We start from the raw sequence: 11,470 nt of genomic DNA on the forward strand, positions 1-11,470 counted from the left end.
TATACTGACCAAGGAGATCAGAGGAAGAGACTACTGGTCCAGCTCACTTAGGACTTCTTAGGACACGGTAAAGGGTTTTGATTTCAGCATGCATGAAATAAAACAGGCAGAGGAATGTATAAACAAGAGAAAGAACAAGATCAGTCTTACATTTTAAAAATATTACATAACAGGGCACCTAGGTGGCTTAGTCGGTTAAGCTTCCAACTCCTGATTTTGGCTCAGGTTATGATCTCAGGGTCATGAGATTCAGCCCCTCATTGGGCTCTGTGCTCAGTGTGGAGTCTGCTTGAGATTCTCTCTCTCCCTCTCCCTCTGCCCCCCCCCACCGTGCATGCCTGCTGCCTCTCCCTCTCTCTCTCTAAAATAAATAAATAAAAATAAAAATATTAAATAACTTTTATACAGAGAATGGTCCAGAAATTTCTCATTACAAAATCTTTTCTAGACTCATATAAGTTTTGAACTATTGAAGACCAATTGTATGATTAACTTCCATGTAAAACTAAGTTCCCCAAATAGTTAATAGTCACTCAATAACTAGGGACACAGCTGATTTTTGGGTCCAGTTTTGATAGCAAATGCTATTATATTAGATTGGGAGGTTAGATTCAAAAGGATTATGTGTGTTAATCATGACAAAATAAAATGGTATCATGCCTCATGAAAATTCTGTCCACTGGTCATACTTAGTGATTTCTCATGGAGAGCAAATGGTTTCCCTCTCATTTTTTTTCCTTCATTGTACAAATGATTTCAAACACAGATGGCTACACAGATGCAGTTAAGTTATATCAAAGAGTGAAGTATGTTCAGTGTAATATAATGAGAAGACTGGGGCAAATTGCCTCTTTATGACCATGAAAAGAATCCAAGTATATTTTTAATATATGGCAGGAGAAAAGAAAATAGGTTTGTGTGCAGTTTCAGTTCATAACAATATAGTCACAAAAATGATGACTGGAATGTTCATACCCTTGGTTTCTTAAATGAAACCGGACAATGCTTTAAGAAAGCTCTGCAAGGGAAGTTTTCAGCTCCAGAGAAGAGGCAAGTGGTGATTCCTGCAAAGATCATCCCGTACCTGTGAAGAAACCGTATAGTTACAACCTCATAGAATTTTTCAGCAGCATGGAACTGTAAAGATAATTGAGTTCAAACCCTTTAGTTTTCAAGCAAAGTAACTAAAGATTTATGCCTCTGTATTCTCTATAATACACAACTTCGATTTGCTTTTCATAGGAATCAGAACATCTGAAAAAGCAGAGGATACTTGCATTAACGTCTTCCAGTAAATATAAATGGAAGAAGAAGGTTTCCAAATAACGTAAGAAATGATATTTAAAAATTAAATTCCTGGGAACAAATCTATTTAGTAGCCTGGGTAAAACTTATAAGACAGAAAGTATGGGTAACTAAATATATAACTGACAGACAATGTCAATAACCTTAAAATTTATTCACTAAATAATCTGAAAGTTCTTTATCATTTATTGAGCATGAAAATCTGTATTCTTGTATTAAAGAGTATTGTGCATTTGCAACATGTAATACAAAGAATCATTCAAGAAAGCAAGATCAAGAGTCCCTTACCAGTTACAATGCCAATAAAATCATTATCCTCACATTCATTCCAGAATACCTACTTCATAGGATTGTTATGAGGACTCAGTAAGTTAAAATGCATTCAGAATTTAAAACAGGGCCAGGCTTATAATGATATTTGAGAATCTCTTTATTCCCAGTAATATCAGCAAACGATATGTTCAAATATCTATTATATATGTAATTTTGTGATATGATTATATATTTATATTTTAAAGTCATTTGGGCATAAAAGAAAAGTCAATTCTTAGATTATCCAAGTCAGATATAAATGGTAATCTAAAGTCATTTCATTCATATCAATCATTATTTGCCTTTATAAAATCTTTAAATGTATTCAGAAGTCATTTCATGACAGTATCTCATTAAGTCATAAGACCCTTTCTAGGTCAATAGAAAATCTATTAGTATTTTCATTTTTTAGGTGAGGAAACTAGAGTTCAAATAATTCAAGTAGGTGAAATCTGTAATGACCCTGGAATCAGAACTCCGCTTCTGCCTTCTAGTCTATGCTGCAAGTGAAGATGAACATATTCACAATGCTTCAGGTGAAACCCTTGGTATATGGTCCATTCATCATATCTATCAAGATTTTTGTACTCTTTGGTTAACTATCAAAATTCACATTATTCTGATTTGTTAGGAATAAAGATGATAAGAGAATGATTTCCTTAGGCATTTTCAGCATTTGGGAAGTCACTCAAGAGGTCTTATGTTGAATAGGTCCAGTTTTTGAACTGGATTCACCATTATGAAAATAGAATATCTTCAGAGAATGTCTAGGAATGATTTGCTCACCTATGAATGGCATATCCTCCCATTCAATTCTTTAATTGACCTAAAACACATTGTGCAACCTTTGGTCATAAAGACCTTATCTTAGAACAGACATTTTCTAAAAAGAAGGAAAAAACTCAATTTATATTGTACATGGTATAAAAATGTGGTATCTTTTGATAAAGGAGAAGTCTTTTGTTTATTGTTTCTGTCATGTGTTATTTTGCTTACAACCAGTAGACTAAACTCATATTTTTATTTTAGAGTTTTAGAAGAATTGCAGGGACATCCAAATTCAAAAAAAGTGGAAATTTGTTCGCTAATTTCCCATTTGATCCAGTTTCTCCTACTGGATGGGTCTATTTGTTATGTAATTAGAAGCTAGGGGTGTAAGCAAACAGCAAGTTCCAGTTATTTCTATTCATAGGCAGCTCAAAGCTCAGTTTGCCTCAGAATGATATTTTAGATCCTTCTTAGATAGCCTTGTAAGAGTGAATCAGATTTTTACCAGGGTGAACTTTCACAGACTTTAAAGTATGAAACACAATTTCCTACTTAAACACCTGATATAGTAAAGAAATTTCAGAAAAGAAACACCAAACAAAATCATAGAAAAATCATGAGACAAGCCAGTATATCAATGAACAGTGAACAAAGCCCATGGCCTGTCACTCATGATTCTCCCTCCCATCAAGAGGTCAGACTCAGGGAGGTAGCTTCAGGGTCTTCTGTCAAAGTTGAAATATTTTTTCACAGATGTCTTGGACAGTGTTCATTATATAACTTACTGAATCTATACTAGAGTTTGGTATTGAAAGCACAAGAAAAAAAAATATCTTCTAGTTAGAAAGATAAAGAACTACAGGAGAGCTAAAATAAAACTGATACACAATTTTAAGAGTAACACTGAAGTTAGTAGAGTATATAATGAAATTGTGGAAAAGTAAGACTATGCTGTTTATCTAAAATGTTATACCTAACAATAGCCTTTAAGAACCTTTCTATTAATAGGAGAAAATATAACAAAATAAAAATCCTTATTGTATTAAGTTGTAAAAAAATACATTGTGTATAATACAGTTTTAAAAAATACTGTCTTGATCCAGTTTTGAAGCCCTGGCTAGTGGCTGGTTAGTTCCCTTTCTTGAGTGGCCTATTAAACCTACACCCAACCTACCTCTGATCAGGCTTTCAATCTATACACACCTTAATCAGCCCAAGCCAGGTACCAAACACTTAGGGATAGCCAACCTATGTCCCAGAGCCTGGGAAATTATTCAAGTAGCCAACCCACACCCTGCTTGCAATACATACACTGCTCCCTACAGCTCCAGCTTACTGTTACCCTGTCTCCTGGTACAATCCCATCTGTGACCTTGGCTGGCAGCTTTCTCTCTTTTGGGGCTCTAAATAACGAAAAATTCTGCCTTTCAACTATTTAAATGTCACTGCATTGCACCCTATGATCAAACAAATCTTTACATCTTATAAAACATTGTGATATAGTATAATGATTACTGGACCAGGCCACAGAATACATAAATTCTAATGAAAGCTCTGTCACTCATTAGCTAGATGATGCATTGCAGATATAACACCCAGATGTAAATTATCCTCACTGAGGCCACATTCTGTGAGGGAGAGGTAGTGTTTATTATTGCTTTGACTACAATTATCTAGTGGAAATCATCTCGCCCTAATACACAAGAGTGAGGTTTCTTAAATTAGTCTATTTAAATATACATGCACCCATACATACATTTAATGCAAAGAACATATACATTTTAATAGATTATTAAATAAGTTCATAGCTTCTGAAAATTTAAGTGTCACTGATGTGGAAGAAACTTTATCCCGAAATTTTATGAAGTCAAAAATATAAGAATGATTGAATCAAAACTATTGAAAACAATCTAATACACTTTAAACTAGAGTTAATTTATGTATAATAGTAAATGTAAATGTATTATTAATTTCCAATTTTTCCCTACAAAGAACCTTATAAAAACTGTTTGTAAAGTGTGGTCCATAAACTATATTTATCCTGATTCCATTAGTCTTGAACTACTCCATGTACTTCTCAGGTTCTGATGATGCGTAAGTTTTTCATATCCCTGACGACCCATTTGGTGATGCTTTCTGAATTTGAAGCATTAACATTCTTTTAAAAATGTTCAGTTGATTCTACACGATTTAACAACACAAAATACCTATCAAGTGTTTTGTTTAGTTTTCCTTCCCTCTACTATAACCAAAAAAATGGCTTCCAGTAAATCTATTACTCTGAGGTAATTACTTCCTTATTTCTTCATAGAGATAGATGCCTTTTTTTTTAATTCCTAGTAATTTAAGTATTCTATGTTCAGGCCTATGGCTTTGTGTTCTGCCTGTGGAAGGATTGCTTTATTACTCTTCACTTGCCATAAAAAAATAATTTGCACATTTAATATAAAGTGAGAAAATAATTGTTAAAATAAATATTAAGACAATGACGCTCCCTTTATAAATATATATTCTTGTGCCTTTATAAATAAGTGCTAACACCAGCAATCATTATAGTTTACTGTTTCTCTTTTCAGCATTAATAACACATAGTTTATTTTGCTCAAACTCTACGTGCTCTCGACTCTTAGAGCCTTGCTTTATTCATCTGTAAAACTGCTTTTACTTTGAAGGTGTTTCCCAACCCAGGTGAATGGTAGCCTCTAATTTTCATGATCTCACAAGGCCTAAGGCCTACCTAAGTAATTTAATTTAATAAGAAATCAACTACCTTAAGCTGATTCCTCCATATGCATATACCATCAGTGTAGTGTGAATTAGAAATAAATACTACTTCACATGTTCCAAGAAACATTGAGCTGATGATTTTATTAAAAATGGTCCCAGACCTTTAGTGTCTTGATGGGTCTGACAGAAGCAAGCACAGATTTTCTCAGGCCTCACAAATTATCTGTAGATAAAGCTCGGGGAAAAATGAGTAACTCTCTCTTACATACACGGACATAACTCACACACATTACAATATACACACAAATACAAATTACAGAATACACAAAAACAAACAGTAGAATAAAACCTGATAAAGACTTCGGATAAAGGAATTATTAGATACATAATTAAAATAGCTCAGAAATAATAGGAGCTTGAACATAAAAACATTGAGCAACTTACTAATGAACCTAAGAGTTCTATAAATTAAATAAAATAAGATAAAAATAAAATGAAACAAAATAATTGAAATGTAAAATCCAGGGTATGAGAGGTGCCTGGGTGGCTCAGTCGGTTAAGCGTCTGACTCTTGGTTCAGGCTTAGGTCATGATGTCTGGGTTGTGAGATGGAGCCCACCCTGTGTCATACCCTGTACTCAGAGGGGAACCTGCTTGAGATTCTCTCCCTCTCCCTCTGCCTTTCCCTTCCCCACTCTCGCTCTCAAATAAATAAATAAATATTTTTTAAAAAAATCCAGTGTAAGAGTTTAACCACAAATTGACATTTCAGGACAGAATAGTAAACCAGAACATAAATATAAAGAAATTATGCAGAATGCATCAGAGAGATTAAAAAAAAAAGGAAAACATGAACAAAGTCTTAAGAGACATCAATGACAGGAGTTATGGAAAAACAAAAAAAGTTATTAAGGCACAGATATCACTGGAAAATATACAAGCCAAGAGTTTTCCACAAGTGATGGGGTAAAATAATTTATATATTCTAAGAGCCCAGTGAATCAAGGTAATATTAATAAAAAGGAATCTAGACCTAGACACAGCAAGGTAATGATTCAAAACACTAAAGATTAATAGAAGACCTTACAAATAGCAAAAATCAACGGCAGATTAACTTCATATGTGCAAAAATAAAACTGATACACAATTTGAAGAATAACATTGAAGTTAGTGGAGTATATAATGAAATTGTCAGAATGTTATACCTAATGATAACCTTTAAGAATTAAGGATAATAAAAATACAGTTTCAAAATCAAAGCAGGGTTGGCCACCAACAAACCTTCAATAATGGAAATTCAAAATGTTGTATTAGAAAAAAAAGGAGAAAATGATACTAAATGGCAGTTCTGTGATTGAAAAAATAAGGGAACCAATAAATCAATAAAAATGTTTAAATTTAAAATAATAACATTAGCTTTATTAAAAAAAAAGCATGATGAAATCAATGATGTAAAATGGTCTAAAAATACATGACCAAAGTAATATTTAATTGGAATGGATGACAGATCTTAAAGCGTTTTAAGAACTATCTAGAGTTTAGGTGGGCAATAAAAATGTTAAATTATATCACAATGAGTCCAGAATGGGTATTAACATTTATATCATATATACAAAAATTATAATGAGTATATTAAGTTCCCAAATACTAGAGAAAATTTGCAGAATAAGAAAAAAGTCAAAAAAACTAAGAAAAGAGAAATGTACACATAAAAAAAGATGTAGGAAAAAACAAGAATAAAATAAGATGTTGGAAATAAATCTAAATATCTGTGGTTACAATAAATCCAAATGGAGCAAATAATCTTGTGAAGATAAATATATACAAGTTGGACAAAGAGAGAGAGCAATTATACATAGTTTCAGGTAGACATACCAAAATACTAAGAACTCAAAGTTTTAAAGGCAATGGCTATCAAAAATTATAACAGATCATTATTAATCATATTTTCAACTTTTATTTGTTTAAAAGTATGAAAGATGCTTCTTTTAAATAAAAGATGTTTCTTTTATAATATGGGCTTAAAAACTCTAATGTCATTTTTTTTCAGTCTTACTCTGTGTTGTTTCATATAATGTACATTGTCATTTTCTTGAATATTTTGTGCTTCATATTTCCCTTGAAACTCTACAGCTGGTGGTTAATATTTTAGGCATAGAATGAAGGTGTGTTATTCCAGAGAGTAATCTGAATTTATTTCTATTAAGCTCCTACAGCCACATTTTTACTTAAATTATTAACTATTATTTGGGCCACCTAAATATGTAATTTTTGTCCTCAAACTTATGTAAAGCATCTTCTATGGTAACAAAATTAATTTGTTTTCCCACTTCAATGAACTCTGAAGTTCCAAACAAGCATTTTTGAGAGTGAATGCAGATACCTAAGGTGAATATGGGGATACAGATTTATTTCTAGTTTTACCCTTACACTAAGCACACAGGTCTTTGGGATTTCAGCCAAGTGGGATCATAGGGACTCCCTACTTTGGCATACTCTAGGCTTAGTCTTCTTTCCCCCAAGTACAGGGCAACCACTTCTGCAAATGTTCTCAACTCAAATAGTGCTTTGTTGTCTCAGTCATTTCACTTCTAAGAGTTGATTTAAATTAAAAATACAAAAATATAAATAACTACATATTTATTAAATGCCATAATGAAATCCAAACTAAGAAAAAACTTCATTATAAAATGATGGGTAATTGATTATAGATCATCCCCATTGATAATACAATACATTCACAATAGTCTAAAGATATTCAATTATGTTTAAAAGTTTGTATGTTTATAAAAAAGAATTCATACTCTTTCAACATTTAAAATAAATATATGTATGTAAAGTAGTTCCTAAAAAAGAAAAAATAAACTGTAATTGGAATAACCTAAACAGGGCACTCAATGAACTGGTTGTTCATTTTCTTTTTTTTTTTTTTTGGAGCTGTTCATACATACAAGATAAAGGGTAAAGGCCTTAACTTTACCTTTTAAGGAATAACTGACCCTCATAGCTTAAATCAAGAGAAACATTTATTATTTCACTCCCTAGGAAAATTAGATTTTATTTTGAAAACAGTCAAACATGTATGGGATGATTACTGCCTCTTTTTATCATAGAAGTCCAATATAGATTGAAGCCTCTGTATAATTGTCTGTCTTTCCTTGAAATAGAATTATCTGTGGCTCTACAGTTAAGAATCTCTTTACACCCTAATATATTTTTATCTATATATCTACAACTGGCACTAGCTTGACTTTTTTTAATTTTATTTTATTATGTTATGTTAGTCACCATACATTACATCATTAGTTTTTGATGTAGTGTTCTATGATTCATTGTTTTCATATAACACCCAGTGCTGCATGCAATACATGCTACTAGCTTTTGACTTAAAACTTTTTACCTTTCTGTCTTGCTGATTATGAAGAGTAATGTAATTGATATCTGCCTATTCTAATATTAGGTTAGGGAAACATGTTCTTAATATAATTTTTAAAAAAAATCAACTCTTATTACAATGCATTCTTTGAAACGGTGCAAGATGCAAATCTTCTTGCAACCATGAAGCCAGTAGTCTTCTTAAATTTAGTAGTTTCTAAGATTCTATAATCTAGAATAATCTTTCTCTCTTTGTAACATTGAGAATTTAAGGAAGCCAAACTACTACTGGTAGACTGAGGGAAAAATGCATGATTTAACAATAATATCATTTTGATAGTAGGTTTTGGGCAATTTTTTCACTTTGTGTTTCTAAATTTTTAAACAATTGTCAAGGGTTATTTTTTCCAGAAAAAAAAGTTATTATAATTTAAAAATTAATTACAGTAAAGAAACATCTACAATTTTAGATTTTTAAGAACACTGAAAATGAAAACTATATTTTTCTTAATTGATCTAATAGATTAATTGTTCAATTTAATAGTAATAAAGTATTGGGTAATTATAGCTTATAGATAAGTGAAATAAATGAGAGCAGTTATAAAAGATGTCAGGGGGAATTGAGAATGCTGTTTGAGGTACTGTGAAACAGTTGAGTGTTATTGGAAAATGGATGTAGATTAGTTGTAAATATATACTGCAAAATCTAGGACAATCACTAAAAGAAAAAAAGAAATACAGTTAATAAAAAAAGAGTGAAATGGAATCATAAAGTACTCAGTTAAAACCAGAGAAGGCAGAAAAGGAGGGAAAGATAAAAAATGAACAAGTACAATGAATAGAAAACAGTTAAAAAAAAAAGTAAATTTAAATCCAACTGTATCAATAATCATTTTCAATTGAATGGTCTAAATAGACCTGTTAAGAAACAGAGACTGACAGGGTAGGATAAAAACAAACAACCAAAAACCCTAACAACTCAACAATATGTTGTCTGAAAGAAACCCATTTTAAATATAAAGATGGATGTAAAGTAAAGGGATAGAGAAATACATAGCATGCCAATGCTAATCAAAAGAAAGCTGGAGTAGCAATATTAACCTCAGACAAAGCTGACTTCAGAGCAAGGAAAAGTTTCAGGTTTTAAAGAGGGGCATTACATATTTATAAAATGTCAATCCTCAAGAAGACATAACAATTCTTAATGTGAATACACCCAATGAGGTAGTATCAAAATACATCAGGTAAGAACTGGTAAAACTGCAAGAAATCTACCTTTAGAGTTGGATATTTCAACACACTTCATTCAGAAATTGATGGGTCCAGTAGGCAGAAAACCATAAGGATATAGTAGAATTGAACAGTTTTATATTTGTCAATGTTCTCCAGAGAAACAGATACAATAGAATATAGAGAGACATACATGGAAGAGAAGATTTATTATAGAAATTGGCTCATGAAATTATGGAGCTGAGAAATCCCACAATCTGCCATCTGCAAACTGGGGAACCCAAAAAGTCAGTGGTTTAATTCACTCGGACTACAAAGCCTGGAAAAGGGGCAGGGAGAAATGGTGTAAGTCTTGATTCAAGTCCGAAGGCTAGAGAACAAGGAGCACCAATGTCTGAGGTCAGGAAAAGATGGGTGTCCTAGCTAAAGCAAAGAGAGCAAATTCACTCTTCCGCTCTTTTGTTCATTTGACAAAATACATCATATCTGGCTTTTGCCAAAATAAAGCCTTAAAAGCTATCAATAGAAACATGCTTCATTGAAAAAACAAATTTTAAACAACATTGACATTTCAAGCTGAATGCTCAAGATCTTATATTTATATGATACATAACTTTTTTTAAATTTTAGAATAAGTTGATATGAATTTGTTATGAGAGCAAATGACCTTTAATTTTTTTATCATACCTCATGAAAAAGTCTACCCTATCAACTCTTAAGAATACTGATTCTCTTTCTCATTGTTATATTTGTGAACTTATTTTAAGAATTTTAATGATTTTGTTCCAACAGAACAATATGTTTAATGATCAAGAAAAGAGCATGGGCATATTAATAAGTGAAAATCCAGGGGCGCCTGGGTGGCTCAGTCGTTAAGTGTCTACCTTCGGCGGAGGTCATGATCCTGGGGTCCTGGGATTGGGCCCCATATCAAACTTGCTGCTCAGCAGGAAGCCTGCTTCTCCCTCTGCCACTCCCGGGACCTGCTTGTGTTCTCTCTCTTGCTGTCTCTCTCTGTCAAATAAATAAATAAAATCTTAAAAAAAAAAAAAAAAGAAAATCCAACTAGGTTTTTTTGTAAATACAGAAATAAGAAGGTTTAGATCAAATGAGGTTATGCATATTAACATATTATGACAATATTTTCAGAGTTCTGTTTCGCTCAATAGTGTATCCTCAGTTCCCAGATTAGTGCCTGGCATATTGTATGTACACAATTAACTTACGTTGAATGAGTTGATTATTTATCAATGTCTGACAATATTAGCCATTTTAATATCGATTTATGTACTATACATGATAATGTATACATTGTAATGTCCAATATATTGGTTAAATCATATGAAATTGTGAAAATGTTATCTCTTAACATTTGGTACATACGTTATAGGTTGGGTTATGTATTAAAATAATGAGGGGCGCCTGGGTGGCTCAGTCGTTAGGCGTCTGCCTTCAGCTCAGGTCACAATCCCAGGGTCCTGGGATCGAGCCCCGCCTTGGGCTCCCTGCTCCACGGGGAGTCTGCTCCTCCCTCTCCTGCTCCCCCTGCTTGTGTTCCCTCTCTTGCTGTGTCTCTCTCTGTCAAATAAATTTAAAAAGTCTTTAAAAAATTAAATAAATAAAATAATGATACGTAGTAATCATAAAATTATGTTGAAGTGACTATTTTGGGTTCCTGTAAAGAAAATAACAATGTATTATGTTCAAATTATGGATTTTCCTTCCTCTATTGTGTGCCAGACATTTATAGGAT

This window comes from Callorhinus ursinus, unplaced genomic scaffold (genome assembly GCF_003265705.2).
Source record: "Callorhinus ursinus isolate GAN/ISIS: 27379988/994484 unplaced genomic scaffold, GSC_fseal_2.0 scaffold7, whole genome shotgun sequence".
In the NCBI taxonomy this organism is placed as follows: Eukaryota; Metazoa; Chordata; class Mammalia; order Carnivora; family Otariidae; genus Callorhinus; species Callorhinus ursinus.